Consider the following 20,723-nt stretch of genomic DNA (forward strand, 5'->3'; position numbering starts at 1 on the left):
TACCGATGAGCATAACAAACTTGTAGGTTAGGCCTACCCTACTGTAAACGTGCTGTCAAATGGTAAGACATAAATGACCACGTCTTGGTTGTTGTCTCTGATGGCATGTGTGTCTAAAACAATGCGGATGGGAGATTTTTCTCTTGAGAAGCTCGAGACACTCTCAATATTCATTACCGAACAACTCTGCGAATGCAGTCTAGTGAGATGTTTCCTCCACCCCTACCACCACAATTGCGTGACAGGCCTATAACGTACAATGTCAGAGTCCATTGCTTGCACTATCGATCTTAATTTTGCACATCGTCAAATGCATTGCACTTGGGGTTTGCAGCAAAAAATCCATGTTTTGCTACCCAAAGCAGAAGACAGCCAGAGTATGACTAGCGGAAGAGAGAGCAACATAGAGCCATAATAAAATGTAGAACGGGGTGACGTAGAGCCATAATAGAATGTAGAGCGAGGTGTGAAAAACAACAACATTCCATTACCAGTCACACAGTCATATCTGAGACTGTTGTCAAGAATCATAATCCAAAAGGGTGCCGAAAGATGATGTAATGGAAGTTAGGTGAAGGCGTGTGATTATATCGTCTTTTTATTGTTCTTAAGTAGCATCCCAGCGGTCAGATCATGATAATTATTTTATATTCTATACCTCGGTAATGTTTCGGATTGATCCATCAAGAATGATCCACCCCATTGCACCCGACGTCCACACAGAGTGGATCCAATTTACAATCCAGTGCATTTGCATGTTAAGTAGCTGTAAATACAGCCACCCAAAACAGCGATACATCTCATCTTCATTCGATACCCATCAGCATTTCTCTTCTGTGTCTTTTATCTTTGCGTTGAAAATATGGTGCACCGAAATTTCAGAACAACAGACCAGAATTCAAAACAACAGTTGCTGCAATCTTTTAATTACAGACGCATAGATAGAGATGTCTACACATCCGAGAGGGCAATTACAGCAGTAATGCCGTTGATATGGTAGGCTAGCCTCTCAGATGGTGACGATGAGGATGATAGCCTACTGCTCGATTTCGCTGCCTGAATTCTCCTCGAAATGGTCGACTTTGATAATGAATCAACGCAGGACCTATACTTCCGGAATTAATTCTAGCCTTCTAGAATGAAAAACTGTATGACACTTCCCATTTTCTACTCTACAGTTATTAGTCTGTTTCCTCTGTATGATATGGATGCACCCTCTCTGTATCCCTGTAGTTAGGGATGGGGAGGGCAGATTTCGTTCGGCTGTTGTAGTGACAGGAGACGCTGTCGCTGTCCAAGGTGCTGATCTCGCCTAGTGACGTATACAGCCACAGTGCCACATGGACTACTACACGCCGGGAAATATAAAGGATGATGCCTGTCTGAGCGTTTCTTTCTTTCTTTCTTTCTTTCTTTCTTTCTTTCTTTCTTTCTTTCTTTCTTTCTTTCTTTCTTTCTTTCTCTGTAATATTACTGCACTGCCGGAAACTAGAAGCACAAGCATTTCACTACATTCGCATTAACATCTGCTAACCATGTGTATGTGACAAATAAAATTTGATTTGATTTGAGATTCATAGTGTCATGGTGACGGAAAAACTACTGAGAAAGCCACACACACTCAATTATTGGTGGTTGTTTGACCACTGGCCGGCCCCCACATTCACATTCTGAACCCATAGCAATGCCCTGCCACCCTGCACAGATTTGATTGTAATGGATTTTTCACACATACTCTTTGCACTTGTACATTTTTCGACATGGAGCCTGGCTTGAGAGGCAGTGCCATGGGTAGGCTACTATGTGAAGTCTCCATAAATGGTGGAGGAAGCTGATACTGTATTGGAACTATGTTAGGTATTTATGATATGTGGATGTTTATTTTACATACCATGATTACCATAATTCTCATTGCCTCTCACAGATCATATTAGCTCTGGTCCAGGTAGTTCCTCCATGCTCACTAAAGCCCTGGACCAGAGCTAAGATCATATTTGCTTTCTGTATTCCTACACAAAAACCCCTTACAGTAATTTGAGGTCGTTTCAGTGACTCACAAATACCCTGCCCCACCCCGACTCATCACCTGCCCCCATATGATCACTTAATGTACCATTCCTACCAATGGCTCTATGGGATGTGATTCATACTGTAATATAATGATGGGATCACAAGATATCCTTCCTCTCTCGCATACTTCCAAACATAGCAGGCCTGTCTTTAATGAGCCCTGTAACAATCACCCACCACCATCGCCATGGAGGAAGAATGATCACTACAGGATATCGTCTCCCATACTGCCAGTACCAGGCGTAGCAGGGCAAAGCCCTCTTTAGGAGCATCCTGTCTCGTACATTAACACAGTGCTAGGCTGGTTAGTGCAAGCTATCCTCCCTCCCATAGTGCCAGATGTAGCAGAGCAGCCCTCTTCTCTTTATGAGCACTAACAACATCCACCCACCCACCAACGTACCCAGTTGGTCTGTTACATTATTGATAGGCTTGTTGAGCTGTTTGTCTCCTCTTACTGAACCGATGACAATGATTTCCTCTCCTGTTGGTCCTGGCTGCATCGTGACTGAGAGGAGTCTACATCTAAATCCAGACACATCGTTGTTATCTCTTGTCTCATGGTCGCATGGTTTCATCTATAGAAATAGTGTGAATTACATTCTTATCATTCTATTTCTATGGTTTTAACGTCATTCTTCCTTCTGTTATTTGAAGAGCTCAGTATAATAGAGAAATATCAGTTACTTTTATGTGGGTATTGATGTATATTATAATGATTGACAAATAAACGGCCATGTAATCAGATCTATAATATAATCTATAATTTTAACATAGGATGCATATGATATTCCTTACTTTAAGCTTTGCAAAGGCATTGTACAGCACACAACACAGCCACATAAAATGGTTGACTACAGCATATTCAGTCATTTCCACATAATGCAAAATGTGTGTTTTATCTCTGGTCTTCCTTTGTGTGCTGCCTTGCAGAGCTCTATGCTATATCTGTATGGGCCCAGATGGTCGTCCCTGTTGGTGTGAATCTCCACAGCTCCTCCACGTTAATACTCCCGGCATATGGACATTCATCACAGGGTAGGGACAGGGCTTCTTCCCAAATGGCACCCTATTCACTTTATAGTGCACACTATGGGCTGGCCCTATGAACCCTGGTCAACAGTAGGGCACTAAATAGGGAATAGAGTGCCATTTGTAACATGGACTGGCAGAGGGCCCGCAGAAGAGCACGCTGACAGGATGGGGATGATGGGGACCGGCTAGGTGTCCGAACCCCCCCACACACACACACTCACACACACACACACACACACACACACACACACACACACACACACACACACACACACACACACACACACACACACACACACACACACACACACACACACACACACACACACACACACACACAGCAAGGTGTCTAAACCACACTGCTGTACGCACACAGGAAACTTAGAGGACCCAAAGCCCTTACTAGGCACATTTCACTTACATTAATGTTCCTACTACACCCCAGGGGATAGGCCCGGCCTGCATGCAGGTAGACCACCCAGCCAAGTTGTATACATAGACTATTAAAAAAACGCCATGTGATTTGGTTACACTTAAAACAACCCATCTAAGGGCGGGTGTTGAAAATTAGCATGAGCTATGGTGCAACTAATCACAAGATTGTTCAATATGTCAATATCGTTCCCCTATCCAGATAGCCATAATATCAATGTATAACTATGGTGGTGGCAATCTGTCAGGCAGGGATAGAATAGGGAATTAGGGAATCTCAAGTTATGTTCCCATTGTTAATAAACTTGTTCATGCTTACTCAACAGGATTTGCCATTCATTTGAATTGGTAAAGTAATGCATGCAACTACATGGTCTCTTGTGTATTATTACCCAGAGTCTTCTGTCATGGGAACCAACAAGAGGATCAATAGACTTACATTACAGGCTTAAACACATGCAGCCCAATTCTGATATTTTCCCCACTAATTGGTATGACGATTTTGACGAGTCACATCAGATCTTTTTCAAACCTAATCTGATTGATCAAAATAAAAAATGATTGAAAAAAATATCAAAATTGGGCTGCCTGTCTTAACGTAGCCTTATACTCATAGATTCATATTTCCAGACACAGGTTAACCCTAGTCCTGCATTCAAAAGCACTTTCAATGGAGATTCTCCATTGAGTATGGCTTTTAGTCGAGGACTAGGCTTAATCTGTGTTGGGAAACTGTCCCATACCATTGTGCCTGAGAAAATGTCCTCAATATTTGTTCCAGTCCCGATGCTTTTTAACCCGACATCACACTTACAGTATGTGGTATTTTTATTCAATAGACAAAGTAGGACTAATTAGCAATCTCTATCACAGGGTTTCACAACTGGCAGCCTGCACGATTTTAGTTTTTTTTCTCTAAAAAGACTGTAAAATCACCAGGAATTTAGCTAAAAATGTGTTTAATTTAGGAAATCTGTTCCCAAGTATTCCCACGAATAAAGAGAAATATGTGAGTGTCTCATTGTAATCAAAGCACAAAATTATGATTTTCAAATACAATCTCTTTTTGGGCTAAGTTGTGGTCAATTTTCAGTGTACAGATGATTTTAATTAGGCCTATATTCCGGCCCCCCGACCATCCCCTCTGACAAAAATAGGCCCGCAGCTGAATATACAGTAGTTGCCGAACCCTGCGTTATCATATTGTATTACAATTGTCAGAGACTCCAGTCACCCAAATTATAGACTGTTTTCTCTGCTACCACATGGCAAGCGGGACAGGTGTTGTGCCGAAAAGCTGCCAGAATCCCCCCCCCCCTTCACGTGAACGCGCACCCACTCAAATCTTCATTGCTGCGACTTGCTTGCTAGTTGAGATTTCTGATCACGTTAGGCTGTGTTTCATTTGATTTGTTTCTGTAGTTTGATAGTGGGGAGGCACTAATAATGTCTGCAGTTTTGCAGTTTGGCTATTTGTTTCAAGTGTATAAATCTCTTTGCCAAAATTCATTATCTCTCCCATGTCTTATTCGACTATTAGTTTTTTTCCACCTTTATTTAACCAGGTAGGCTAGTTGACAACACGTTCTCATTTGCAACTGCGACCTGGACAAGATAAAGCAAAGCAGTTCGACACATACAACAACACAGAGTTACACATGGAATAAACAAAGGTACAGTCAATAATACAGTAGGAAAATGTATATACAGCATGTGCAAATGAGGAAGGATAAGAGAGGTAAGGCAATAAATAGGCCATGGTGGCAAAGCAATTACAATATAGCAATTAAACACTGGAGTGGTAGGATGTGCAGAGGATGAATGTGCAAGTTGAGATACTGGGGTGCAAAGGAGCAAGATAAATAAATAGAGTATGGGGATGAGGTAGATTGTATGGGCTATTTACAGATGAGCTATGTACAGGTGCAGTGATCTGTGAGCTGCTCTGACAGCTGGTGCTTAACGCTAGTGAGGGAGATATGAGTCTCCAGCTTCAGAGATTTTTGCAGTTCGTTCCAGTCATTGGCAGCAGAGAACTGGAAGGAAAGACGACCAAAAGAGAAATTGGCTTTGGGGGTGACCAGTGAGATATACCTGCTGGAGAGCGTGCTACGGGTGGGTGCTGCTATGGTGACCAGTGAGCTGAGATAAGGCGGGGCTTTATCTAGCAGAGACTTGTAGATAACCTGTAGCCAGTGGGTTTGGCGACGAGTATGAAGCGAGGGCCAACCAACGAGAGCGTACAGGTCGCAATGGTGGGTAGTATATAGGGCTTTGGTGACAAAACAGATGGCACTGTGATAGACTGCATCCAGTTTGTTGAGTAGAGTGTTGGAGGCTATTTTATAGATGACATCACCGAAGTCGAGGATCGGTAGGATGGTCAGTTTTACGAGGGTATGTTTGGTAGCATGAGTGAAGGATGCTTTGTTGCGATATAGGAAGCCAATTCTAGATTTAATTTTGGATTGGAGATGTTTAATGTGAGTCTGGAAGGAGAGTTTACAGTCTAAGCAGAAACCTAGGTATTTGTAGTTGTCCACGTATTCTAAGTCAGAGCCATCCAGAGTAGTGATACTGGATGGGCAAGCAGGTTCGGGCAGTGATCGGTTGAATAGCATGCATTTAGTTTTACTTGCGTTTAAGAGCAGTTACAGTCCACGGAAGGAGAGTTGTATGAAATTGAAGCTCGTCTGGAGGTTAGGTAACACAGTGTCCAAAGAGGGGCCAGAAGTATACAGAATGGTGTCGTCTGCGTAGAGGTGTACCAGAGAATCACCAGCAGCAAGAGCAACATCATTGATGTATACAGAGAAGAGAGTCGGCCCAAGGATTGAACCCTGTGGCACCCCCATAGAGACTGCCAGAGGTCCGGACAACAGCCCCCCGATTTGACACACTGCTCTATCAGAGAAGTAGTTGGTGAACCAGGCTAGGCAATCATTTGAGAAACCAAGGTTGTCGAGTCTGCCAATAAGAATGTGATGATTGACAGAGTCGAAAGCCTTAGCCAGGTCGATGAATACGGCTGCACAGTAATGTCTCTTGTCGATGGCGGTTATGATGTCGTTTAGGACCTTGAGCGTGGCTGAGGTGCACCCATGACCAGCTCTGAAACCAGATTGCATAGCGGAGAAGGTACGGTGGGATTCGAAATGGTCGGTAATCTGTTCGTTAATGTCACGTTCTGACCTTTATTTCCTTTGTTTTGTATTTATTTAGTATGGTCAGGGCGTGAGTTGGGTGGGCAGTCTATGTTTGATTTTCTATGATTTGGGATTTCTATGTTTCGGCCTAGTATGGTTCTCAATCAGAGGCAGGTGTCATTAGTTGTCTCTGATTGAGAATCATACTTAGGTAGCCTGGGTTGCACTGTTTGTTTGTGGGTGAATGTCTATGTTAGTGGCTTGTGTCAGCACAGGTCTCATTTGTAGCTTCACGGTCGTTATTTGTTTATTGTTTTGTATGCAGTGTTCAGTACTTTCTTTATTAAATATTCACTATGAACACATACCACGCCGCGTTTTGGTCCTCTGATCCTTCTCGCCTCTCCTCTTCAGATGAAGAGGAGGACGACCGTGACAGTTAACTTGGCTTTTGAAGACCTTAGAAAGACAGGGTAGGATAGATATAGGTCTGTAGCAGTTTGGGTCTAGAGTGTCACCCCCTTTGAAGAGGGGGATGACCGCGGGAGCTTTCCAATCTTTGGGAATCTCAGACGATACGAAAGAGAGGTTGAACAGGCTAGTAATAGGGGTTGCAACAATTTTGGCAGATAATTTTAGAAAGAGAGGGTCCAGATTGTCTAGCCCGGCTGATTTGTAGGGGTCCAGATTTTGCAGCTCTTTCAGAACATCAGCTATCTGGATTTGGGTACAGGAGAAATGGTGGGCGCTTTGGCGGGATGCTGTGGTGGGTGCCGGGCAGTTGACCGGGGTGGGGGTAGCCAGGTGAAAAGCATGGCCAGCCGTAGAGAAATGCTTATTGAATTCTCAATTATAGTGGATTTATCGGTGGTGACAGTGTTTCCTAGCCTCAGAGCAGTGGGTAGCTGGGAGGAGGTGTTCTTATTCTCCATGGACTTTACAGTGTCCCAGAACATCTTTGAGTTAGTACTACAGGATGCAAATTTCTGTTTGAAAAGCTAGCCTTAGCTTTCCCAACTGCCTGTGTATATTTGTTCCTAACTTCCCTGAAAAGTTGCATATCATGGGGGCTATTTGATGCTAATGCAGAATGCCACAGGATGTTTTTGTGCTGGTCAAGGGCAGACAGGTCTGGAGTGAACCAAGGACTATAACTATTCCTAGTTATAAATTGTTTGAATGGGGCTTGCTTGTTTAAGATGGTGAGGAAGGCACTTTTAAAGAATACCCAGGCATCATCTACTGACGGGATGAGGGCAATGTCATTCCAGGATACCCCGGCCAGGTCAATGAGAAAGGCCTGCTCACAGAAGTGTTTTAGGGAGCGTTTGACAGTGATGAGGGGTGGTCGTTTGGTCGCAGACCCTTTACAGATGCAGGCAATGAGGCAGTGATCGCCGAGATCTTGGTTGAAAGAAAACAGCATAGGTGTATTTGAAGGGCGAGTTAGTTAGGATGACATCTATGAGGGTGCCCGTGTTTACGGATTTGGAATTGTACCTGGTAGGTTCATTGATAATTTGTGTGAGATTGAGGGCATCAAGCTTAGATTGTAGGATGGCCAGGGTGTTAAGCATGTCCCAGTTTAGGTCACCTAGCAGCACGAGCTCAGGCGATAGATGGGGGGCGATCAATTCACATATGCTGTCCAGGGCACAGCTGGGGGCAGAGGGTGGTCTATAGCAAGTGGCAACAGTGAGAGACTTGTTTCTGGAAAGGTGAATTTTGAGAAGTAGAAGCTCGAATTGTTTTGGTACAGACCTTGTTCTGAAATGTTTATTGCTTGCCTACATTTTACTCCATCCTCTATGTTTAATACAACACACATACATTAATTATTCATTTCGGTTGCATATCCTGATGTGAAGTTTGTTCTATAGAAAGTATTTGACTCTGATGTGTGCCACAGAAAGCATTTGATTCTAGCCACAAAATTAAGGACATTAGAAGAGGGGGAGGATTTCAGCAAGGCAATTTTCTTGCCTGCCAAAATCTCGATGTTTCCTCCTCTCCTTGGTAGAACAACATGCTCAATGCCTGTGTATTTGAGGGAGGAGATTGGATGGTTAGCTTCAACAAAGTGAACTGCTACAGGATAGTCAATGTTCTTACACCTGATTGAGCTGCGGTGCTCAGCTTGTTTTAATTGTCTTTTCGTTTGTCCTACAGAAGCTTTTCCACATGAACAGGTGATGAGATAGATTACTCCCTTGGTCTTGCATGAAATGATCCCCTAACAGGGATCTTTCCACCTGTATGTGGGTGTCTGAAGAAATACGCTTTTATAGTGATATTGCACTCTGCGCATGAGCCACATTTGTAGTTCCCATTTGGGATAGGTGTCAATAGTGTCTGAGTGGGCTCAGGAGGCATGTCAGATCTCACCAAACTATCTCCAATATTGCGACCACGCTTATAGACCACCAGTGGGGGTTCCTTTAAGAGGTGTGCAATTTTTTTTGTCTGATTGCAGAATATGCCAGTGCTTTTTCAGGGTTGCTTTCATTTTCTCCGAACTCTTGGTGTACTTAGTGCAAAAGATGGTTGCGTTGTTTTTATTCTTTGGTTGAGTTTTTAGTAATTCCTCTCTTGGTTTTTGAAATATTTTCATAATTTCAGCATCAAGAGTTTTGTCCTTGTAGCCTCTCATTTTGAATGTATCTGTCATTTCTTTAGCATTGCTGTCCAAATCTGTCTGGTTGCCACAGATTTGTTTAACCCTGCATAACTGGCTGTATGGTAGAACATTCTTGAGGGGAAGGGGATGCATACTATCAATGTAGCAGGGTATTGCAGTCTGTGGGCTTTGTATATAAGTCTGTGTGTAATGCATCATTCTCTTTGATAATCCAAAAGTCCAGGTAGTTTATTTTTCTCTCATCAGTCTGTATGGTGAATTTGAGGTATTCAGAGCTCTCGTTTAGTAAAGTTTGGAATTCATTTAGTTCCTGCTGACTTCCTTCCCCGAGCACAAAGACATCATCTATGTATCTCTTCCATAGGAGTATTTTATAAAGTAAGGGGCGTGTTTGTGTTTTATGAAGGAGTGCTTCTTCAAATTGTCCCACATACAGGTTTTCATAGTTGGGGGAGAAGGGGGAGCCCATGGCTACACCCCGACTTTGAAGGAAAAAGTCTGACTCAAAGACAAAGTAGTTATTGGATAGTACCAGTTCAGCAAGTTGTAATGCAAGGGTAGAGGGTAGAGTCTCTCTGCTGTAGGAAGTGTTGCGTCTGCAAGCCTCCAGTGTGTGGGATGTTAGTGTACAATCTCTCCACATCAAAAGTGGCCAACAGGGTGCCCTCTGGTATCCTTCCTAAGCCCTCTATCAATGAGATCATGTGACTAGTGTCTTTGACATAAAATGGGAGATTCTCAACCAATCCACAAATGTAGAAATGTTGGATGTCACAGAGTCAATTGCTGCTACAATGGGTCTGTCTACCTGGAGGAGGAGACACTTGTTTGTGTAATTTAACGACTGTCTAGAAAGTTGGTATCTTGGGAAATTTCACACATACAAATTCAACCTCTTTTTTGGTGATTTGTCCTGATTCCAAACAGCTTTCCACTGTGGATGTGAAATTATGCTGGAATTCTAATTAACTTAATCATTATGACACACCCCTCACTATTGTCATTGGTTGCACTAATTGCACTTTGTCTACATAACCTGGTTCAAGAATTCATGACATTACCCTGAGGAAGGCACAGTGATGCCGAAACATTGGTAAAAACCCATTAAATTGCTGAGAGTTTATATATTGAGTGTGAGACTTTCTTTATTTTGATAGTTTATAGTTTATTCACGGTTAGTCAGCACCTCCACACAACTAATTATTCTGGGTGTGCGCCAGCTCATGTTTTTTAATAAATCAAATATAAAAAGATAATAAATAACATAAACAAATTGGAAAGCTGCAACAGCTCGACTGAACATTTAGTCCACATTTTATGGGAAGTTTTCCAGGTGATACTGTCGCCTGACCTCAAGCCTAACCTCGTCCTGACAGGCAGCGCAGACACAATCCTCCAATGATGGGATGGTTTTCATACAGGACTGGTGGAACCAACGTGGGCAGCGGTTACAACCAATCTGAAATTTATGATGAACATTTTTAATATATTTAAAACATTAAATACATTTTCTTGAATTACAATTATTTAATTATCAGACAAAGCGGCTAATACTACCTCTGGAAATATTACTGCTTATACAAATTCGTACTCGTTAAAATGTGCCTTTAGAAGTGAACAAGCAATCACCCAGTTAGTGTCTTCCTCATTATTGTCCACCTCCCCACAGAAGTGGCACAGTTAGCTCATGTCATCTAGCAAAACATAATGTCAAGTAGTTTATACATCAATACATTTATTTTTCTGAACAAACTGGGAACAGGCAACAAGGGAATAGAATAGGTTTCTTGTAACAAAATGATTTAAATACATGTGTTTTAGTGGCCATTTAATCAGAAGTAGGATCAAAGATAACCTTGAAAGATCCATATAAATGTTTGTTTTTTTAAATCTACAATTATATTAAATTATAAATTGAACATAGCAGTGTTTTGGAGGAGAGTGACTGCTATTTCTTCTCTCATGATGTTAAACATCTTTGTTCGTATTTGAAAAGACAATCAAACTCCTCCTTCAGAACACATTCAGCAAACTGGGGAAAAAATGTGATGGGCATTTCAGTTTTCCCAAACAAAATGATGTTACACTTAAGATTATAATCACAAGTATACAACGACACAGCTATAATATTATTTGACAGTTCTGTTTTGCCTTTTAGTCAGTATACCTTCAGTAGGTTAATTGTGCATTACTTATACTCTCATACTTACTTTCAAGGCAAAGACCCCACAAGAAGTAACATCTTGTTGGCATGGGTGAGGAAGGGTACCACACACTCATCTGGAGATATTACACCCCTTCTCTCTCAGGAATGATCTGAACATATATGTTAATAAAAGTACAGCATTTTGAAACACTTTATTGATTACAATATAGAGATTAATAACAGTATAGCATTTCAAAGACTTTATTGATTTCATTGTAATTTTTTAAATTAAAAGCAGTTTTTACATTGTCACCCCCTGGCATCTTTGAATCTTTCTGGCCCTTTCCCCCATTGGGTCGAGGAACAGAGCCCTCTTCTGGGATGGCAGCACAACCTTTCAAGTTTAGACAGACAGACACACACATTACACACACATACAGTACATACACACATATTACATTCACACACATTACACACACATACAGTACATACACACATATTACATTCACACACATTACACACACATACAGTACATACACACATATTACATTCACACACATTACACACACATACAGTACATACACACATATTACATTCACACACATTACACACACATACAGTACATACACACATATTACATTCACACACATTACACACACATACAGTACATACACACATATTACATTCACACACATTACACACACATACAGTACATACACACATATTACATTCACACACATTACACACACATACAGTACATACACACATATGACACACACACATTTTACACACGTGTATGTGTTCACATGTATATTCTGTATTATGTATGTATTTCTTAGTTCTTAGTACTGCCTTAACGGCTCTTACCGTCACAGTCCAGTGGTTGTGTTCATTGATGATGCCAATAATGTACTTGTACATCATTGGATCTATCTGAAATTTAAAAGAGCAAGGTAACATTTGCTTGAGTTCAAAACCTGCCAAATATAACATATAATATGTAATATTATGATATTATGAGAGTAATCCAACCAACCTTAAGTTTTAATTTCTTGCTCCCCCAAATGCCAGTAGTTTTAAAGGTGTCAATGTAGAAAGCTGCTCAGATGACTGCCTGTTAAAATTCTGCACCAGATGGAACATGTAGGCATTGATGGTCTGGCAGAAAAAAAGAAACACAATGAAGGTAAATCTGTTACATGGAAAAACAACCATTTAGATTGCACATATACACCTTTTCCTCCCCAAGCCTCTGCAACACCTGGAAAAATGTGCCTGCAAGTGTACTGAGATATATAAATGGAACAACCTGACAAGATTACATACATACATTTGTTTATATCAGTAGCTGGTGTGGTGGTTGTGGAGGTGGAGGACGCTGGTGTGGTGTCTGTGGAGGCTGCACCTGCTGGTCTGGTGGTTGTGGAGGTGGAGGACGCTGGTGTGGTGTCTGTGGAGGTGGAGGACACTGGTGTGGTGTCTGTAGAGGCTGCACCTGCTGGTCTGGTGGTTGTGGAGGTGGAGGACGCTGGTGTGGTGTCTGTGGAGGTGGAGGACGCTGGTGTGGTGTCTGTGGAGGCTGCACCTGCTGGTCTGGTGGTTGTGGAGGGGGAGGACGCTGGTGTGGTTTCTGTGGAGGTGGAGGACGCTGGTGTGGTGTCTGTGGAGGCTGCACCTGCTGGTCTGGTGGTTGTGGAGGTGGAGGACGCTGGTGTGGTTTCTGTGGAGGCTGCACCTGCTGGTCTGGTGGTTGTGGAGGTGGAGGACACTAGTGTGGTGTCTGTGGAGGTGGAGGACGCTGGTGTGGTGTCTGTGGAGGCTGCACCTGCTGGTCTGGTGGTTGTGGAGGTGGAGGACGCTGGTGTGGTGTCTGTGGAGGTGGAGGACGCTGGTGTGGTGTCTGTAGAGGCTGCACCTGCTGGTCTGGTGGTTGTGGAGGTGGAGGACGCTGGTGTGGTGTCTGTGGAGGCTGCACCTGCTGGTCTGGTGGTTGTGGAGGTGGAGGACGCTGGTGTGGTTTCTGTGGAGGTGGAGGACGCTGGTGTGGTGTCTGTGGAGGCTGCACCTGCTGGTCTGGTGGTTGTGGAGGTGGAGGACGCTGGTGTGGTGTCTGTGGAGGCTGCTGATTTTATTTTATGAGGGATCCGACGAGTCTCCTCTATATGATCCACGCGCATTTCCCTTCGAGACCTCGAACCGTATATGGGCTGAGAGAGTTGGGATCTAGTTTACCCTCTTTCCTCTGCACTCATCTTGACTTATATATTTGAATTGTATTTTTCACCCAGAGTACACATTTTTGATTTATTATTGTTATTATTATTTCATTATTACTACTGTACCTACATTCTTAAGAACTAAAACAGAAAATGTAGGAAAAACCGCAAGAGGGAAAAGCAGATGTGATGGGGGATGGGTAGAAAGAAGAGTAGAGGGCTCTGAAAACTATTACTGCTGAAATAACCACTTCCTTTTGTGACTAGAGTCTAATACTTCCCGTGGCACACATCGGCGGGCATGATAGGTCATCAAAAAGTATTCTAATCACAGTTTAGTACCTTTAGTACCCAAATAGAAGGGGGGGGGGGGGGGGTCGGCTCCTGAACAGCTTCTACCCCCAAGCCTTAACACTGCTGAACAATTAATAAAATCGCCACCTGACAATTTACATTTTAATTTGCTGCTACTCGCTGTTTATTATCTGTGCACAGTCACTTCACCCCCATCTACATGTACAAATTACCTTAACACTCACTCGGTACCGGTGCCCCCTTTATATAGCCTCGTTATTGTTATTCTGTTACTTTTTATTATTTTCATTTTTTAGTCTACTTGGTAAATATTTTCTTAACTCTTCTTGAACTGCGCTGTTGGTTAAGGGTTTGTAAATTAAGCATTTCACGGTAAAGTCTACACTTGCTATATTCGGCGCATGTGACAAATACAATTTGATTTCATTTGATTGCTGTGTGAATGTGAGTTAGTCAGCTGATCTCCCAGGAATATATTGCTATCAAGTCTATATTGAACAAAAATATAAATGCAACATGCAACAATTTCAACAATTTTACTGAGATACAGTTCATATAAGGAAATCATTCAGTTGAAATAAATTCACTAGGCCCTAATCTATGGATTTCACATGACTGGGCAGGGGTGCAGCCATGGGTGGGCCTTGGAGGGCAGAGCCCCACACACTTAGGAGCCAGACCCACCCACTGGGAAGCCAGGAGCAGCCAATCAGAATCATTTTTTTCCCCACAAAGGGTATTTATTACAGACAGAAATGCTCCTCAGTTTCATTAGATGTCCGGGTGGCTGGTCTCAGATGATCCCACAGGTGAAGAAGCCAGATGTGGAGGTCCTGGGCTGGCGTGGTTACACTTGGTCTGTGGTTGTGAGGCCAGTTGGATGTACTGTGAAATTCACTAAAATGACATTGGGGGGCGGCTTATGGCAGAGAAATGAACATTCAATTCTCTGGTAACAGCTCTGGTTGACATTCATGTAGTTGGCATGCTAATTGCACACTCCCTCAAAACTTGATACATCTGTGGCATTGTGTTGTGTGACAAAACTGCACATTATAGACTGCGATTTATTGTCCCCCAGCACAAGGTTCACCTGTGTAATGATCATGTTGTTTAATCAGCTTCTTGATATGTCACACCTGTGTGGGCCAGTAACCGAAAGGTTGCTGGATCGAATCCCCGAGCTGAAGGTAAAAATCTGTCGTTCTGCCCCTGAACTAGAAGCACAAGCATTTCGCTGCACTCGCTTTAACATCTGCTTACCATGTGTATGTGACCAATAAAATTTGATTTGATTTGAGCAAGGCAGTTAACCCACTGTTCCCAGGAAGCCGAAGATGTGGATGTCGATTATGGCATCCCCCTGCATCTCTCTGATTCAGAGGGGTTGGGTTAAATGTGGAAGACACATTTCAGTTGAATGCATTCAGTTGTGCAACTGACTAGGTATCCCCCTTTTGCCTTTCCATGTCAGGCGGATGCATTATCTTGGCAAAGGAGAAATGCTCAAATTTGTGGACAGAATTTGAGAGAAATAAGCTTCTTGTGTGTATGGAACATTTCTGGGATCTTTTAGTTCATCTCATGAAACATGGGACCAACACTTTACATGATGCGTTTATATTTTTGCTCAGTATAGTTCCTCCCCGCTCCTTTTAGACAAGTGAATATGGATGTTATGCAGTTGAATTGGTATAAGTGCTGTGCTGCCACCGTGTGGTACATAGATAGAGGTGCACATTGTAAAAACAAGCTAATTCTTAGCTGGCCAGGGATAAAATTACACAATAATTACTAATAACAATTTATTACACAATAATTACTAACATGTGAATTGAGATCATTTACTGCCCAGAAGTGAGTCTCAGATAAGTCAATGTAAAACATTTATATCATCTTGTGATTTTTATTTGGAAATGTAAGTCTCATAAACTCCAGATCAGGTACAATTGGGATAACAAGTACACAGAGGGTTTACAGTAGGGTACATGGTCTTTTAGGCACATAGTTAATATAATGCATTCACACACACACACACACACACACACACACACACACACACACACACACACACACACACACACACACACACACACACACACACACACACACACACACACACACACACACACACACACACACACATGTTCTGTTATAATCTCCACCCGGCACAGCCAGAAGAGGACGGCCACCCCTCATAGCCTGGTTCCTCTCTAGGTTTCTTCCTAGGTTCCGGCCTTTCTAAGGAGTTTTTCCTAGCCACCGTGCATCTACACCTGCATTGTTTGCTGTTCGGGGTTCTAGGCTGGGTTTCTGTACAGCCCTTTGAGATATCAGCTGAAGTAAGAAGGGCTTTATAAATACATTTGATTTGATTTGATAGCAATGAAAGTTGACATTGTGTTTCCGATTGACATCACCAAGAGGTAGAATATATAGTGAAAACAATAGTGGTCCTAAAACGGAACCTTGAGGAACGCCGAAACTTACAAATTATTTGTCAGAGGGCAAACCATCCACATATACAAATTGATATCTTTCCGATAGATAAGAGCTAAACCAGGCAAGAACTTCTCCGTGTAGAACAATTAGGGTTTCTAATCTCTCCAAAAGAATGTGGTGATCGATGGTGTCAAAAGCAGCACTAAGGTCTAGGAGCACGAGGACAGATGCAGAGCCTTGATTTGACCCCATTAAAATCTAATTTACCACATTTATGAGTGCAGTCTCAGTGCTATGATGGGGTCTAAAACCAGACTGAATAATTTCATATACATTATTTGTCTTCAGGAAGGCATTGAGTAGCTGCGCAACAGCTTTTTGTCAATTTAGAGGAATGGGAGATTGGATATAGGCTGATTGTTTTGGTTTTTTTTACATTTTCTGGGTCAAGGTTTGGCTTTTTCAAGAGAGGCTTTATTACTGCCACTTTTAGTGAGTTTGGTACACATCCGGTGGATAGAGAGCCGTTTATTATGTTCAACATAGGAGGAACAAGCACAGGAAGCAGCTCTTTCAGTAGTTTAGTTGGAATAGGGATATGCAGCTTGAAGGTTTAGAGGCCATGATTATTTTCATGATTGTGTCCTAGGTCCTGGCAGAGTTGTGCAGACTCAGGACAACTGAGCTTTGGAGGAATACGCAGATTTAAAGAGGAGTCCGTAATTTCTTTCTAATGATCATGATCTTTTCATCTAAGAAGTTCATGAATTCATCACTGCTGAAGTGAAAGCCACCCTCTCTTGTTGAATGCTGCTTTTTAGTTAGCTTTGTGACAGTATTAAAAATAAATGTTGTATTATTCTCCTCAATTAGGTTGGAAAAATAGGATGATCGAGCAGCAGTGAGGGCTCTTTGATATTTCCAAGCTAGTCGGAAGATTTCCAGTTTGTTGGAGCGCCATATCTGTTCCAATTTTCTGGAAGCTTGCTTCAGGGCGCGGGTATTTTCTGTACACCAGGGAGCAAATTTCTAGTGACAAATGTTTTTGGTTTTTAGTGGTAGGACTGCATCTAGGGTATTAAGCAAGGTTAAATTTAGATCCTCAGTTAGGTGGTTAACCAATTTTTGTACTCTGATGTCCTTGGGTAGCCTGGAAGGGCATGTACAGTAGGAATCTTTGGGTTGTCCGAGAATTTTCTTTAGATGATTCTTGGTTGGGGTCTGAGCAGATTATTTGTTACGATTGCAAACGTAATAAGATGGTGGTGCGATAGTCCAGGATTATGAGGAAAAACATTTAGATACACAATATTTATTCCATGGGACAAAACTAGATCCAGGGTACGACTGTGGTAATGAGTAGGTCCGGAGACATGTTGGACAAAACCCACTGAGTCGATGATGGCTCCGAAAACCTTTTGGAGTGGGTCTGTGGACTTTTTCATGTGAATATTAAAGTCACCAAAAATGTGAATTTAATCTGCCATGACTACAAGGTCCAATTGGAATTCAGGGATCTCAGTGAGGATACGGCCCAGGAAGCCTGTAAACAGTAGCTATAAAAAGTGATTGAGTAGACTACATAGATTTCATGACTAGAAGATCAAAAGATGAAGACGCAGTCTTTGTCAATTGAAATTTGCTGTCGTAAATATTAGCAACACCTCCAACCTTTGCGGGATGGGCGGGGGGATATGGTCACTAGTGTAACCAGGAGGAGAGGCCTCATTTAACACAGTAAATTCATCAGGCTTGAGCCATGTTTCAGTCAGGCAAATCACATCAACATTGTGATCCGTGTTTAGTTATTTGACAATGACTGCCTTGGAAGTGAGGAATCTAATATTGTTGCCATATTTTGAGATGTGAGATATCACAATCTCTTTCAATAATGACAGGCCTGCACCCTATCTCATTGTGGATCTAGAAAAGCTAGAGCCCTGTCTATGTTGATAGATAAGATGACAGCACCCCTCCAGTTAGGATGGAGTCCGTCACTCCTCAGCAGGCCAGGCTTGGTCCTGGGTGTCCCAGAAAGAGGGCTAATTATCTACAAATTCTATCTTTTGGGAGAGGCAGAAAACAGTTTTCAACCAGCAATTGAGTTGTGAGACTCTGCTGTAGAGTTTAAAAGGAAGTGCATAGGAGATGTTGTATCCACTGTGACTATTACAACCTACCCTAAAACAGAAACCGTGGATGGTGGCATTAGCGCAAAACTGAAAGTGCGAACCACCGCATTTAACCATGGAAAGGCGACTGGGAATATGGCGGAATACAAACAGTGTAGTTATTCCCTCCACAAGGCAATCAAACAAGCAAAATGTCAGTACAGAGACAAAGTGGAGTCACAATTCAACGGCTCAGACACGAGACGTATGTGGCAGGGTCTACAGACAATCACGGACTACAAAAGGAAAACCAGCCATGTCATGGACAGCGACGTCTTGCTTCCAGACAAACTAAACACATTCTTTGCCAGCTTTGAGTATAATTCAGTGCCACCGACGTGGTCAAATCAAATCAAATCAAATCAAATCTTATTTGTCACATACACATGGTTAGCAGATGTTAATGCGAGTGTAGCGAAATGCTTGTAGGACTGTGGGCTCTCCTTCTCCGTGGTCGACGTGAGTAACATTTAAATGTGTTAACCCTTGCAAGGCTGCCGGTCCAGACGGCATCCCTAGCAGCGTCCTCAGAGCATGCGCAGACCAGCTGGATGGTGTGTTTACCGCCATATTCAATCTCTCTCTATTCCAGTGTGCTGTCCCCACATGCTTCAAGATGGCCACCATTGTTCCTATACCCAGGAATGCAAAAGTAACTGAACTAAATGACTATCGCCCCATAGCTCTCACTTCTGTCATCATGAAGTGCTTTGAGAGACTAGTCAAGGATCATTCACCTCCACCTTACATGTAACCCTATACCCACTTCAATTTGCTTACCACCCCAATAGGTCCACAGATAATGCAATCACCATCACACTGCACCCTGCCCTATCCCATCTGGACAAGAGGAATACCTATGTTCATTGACTATAGCGCAGCATTTAAAACCATAGTACCCTCCAAGCTCATCATTAAGCTTGAGGCCCTGGGTCTCGACACCGCCCTGTGCAATTGGGTCCTGGACTTCCTGACGGGCAGCCCGCAGGTGGTGAAGGTAGGAAACAACATCTCCGCTTCGCTGATCCTCAACACTGGGGCCCCACAAGGGTGCTTGCTCAAACCCCTTCTATACTCCCTGTTCACCCATGACTGCGTGGCCATGCACGTCTCCAACTCATTCATCAAGTTTGCAGATGACACAACAGTAGTAGGCTTGATTACCAACAACAACGAGACAGCCTACAGGGAGGAGGTGAGGGCCCTCGGAGTGTGGTGGCAGGAAAACAACCTCTCACTCAACGTCAACAAAACAAAGGAGATGATCGTGGACTTCAGGAAACAGCAGAGGGAGCACCCCCATCCACATCGATGAGACAGCAGTGGAGAAGGTGGAAAGTTTTAAGTTTTTACAGATGCACAATTGAGAGGATCCTGTCGGGCAGTATCACCGCATGGTACGGCAACTGCACCCCCACAACCTCAGGGCTCTCCAGAAGGTGGTGTGGTCTGCACAATGCATCACCTGGGGCAAACTACCTGCCCTCCAGGACACCTACAGCACCCGATCTCACAGGAAGGCCAAGAAGATCATCAAGGACAACAACCACCCGAGTCACTACCTGTTCACCCCGCTACCATCCAGAAGGCGAGGTCAGTACAGGTGCATCAAAGCTGGGACTAGTCTGAAAAACAGCTTCTATCTCAAGGCCATCAGACTGTTAAACAGCCATCACTAACACAGAGAGGCTGCTGCCTACATACAGACTAGAAATCATTGGCCACTTTAATAAATGGATCACTAGTCACTTTAATAATGCCACTTTAATGTTTACATATCTTGCATTACTCATCTCACATGTACGGTTGAAGTCAGAAGTTTACATACACCTTAGTCAAGTACATTTAAACTCAGTTTTTCACAATTCCTGACATTTAATCCTAGTAACAATTCCCTGTCTTAGGTCAGTTAGGATCACCACTTTATTTTAAGAATGTGAAATGTCAGAATAATAGTAGAGAGAATGATTTATTTCAGCTGTTATTTCTTATTTCTATCATCACATTCCCACATTCTCAGAAGTTTACATACACTCAATTAGTATTTGGTAGCATTGCCTTTAAATTGTTTAACTTGGGTCAAATGTTTCAGGTAGCCTTCCACAAGCTTCC

Source organism: Oncorhynchus clarkii, chromosome 9 (genome assembly GCF_045791955.1).
Source record: "Oncorhynchus clarkii lewisi isolate Uvic-CL-2024 chromosome 9, UVic_Ocla_1.0, whole genome shotgun sequence".
Taxonomy (NCBI): Eukaryota; Metazoa; Chordata; class Actinopteri; order Salmoniformes; family Salmonidae; genus Oncorhynchus; species Oncorhynchus clarkii.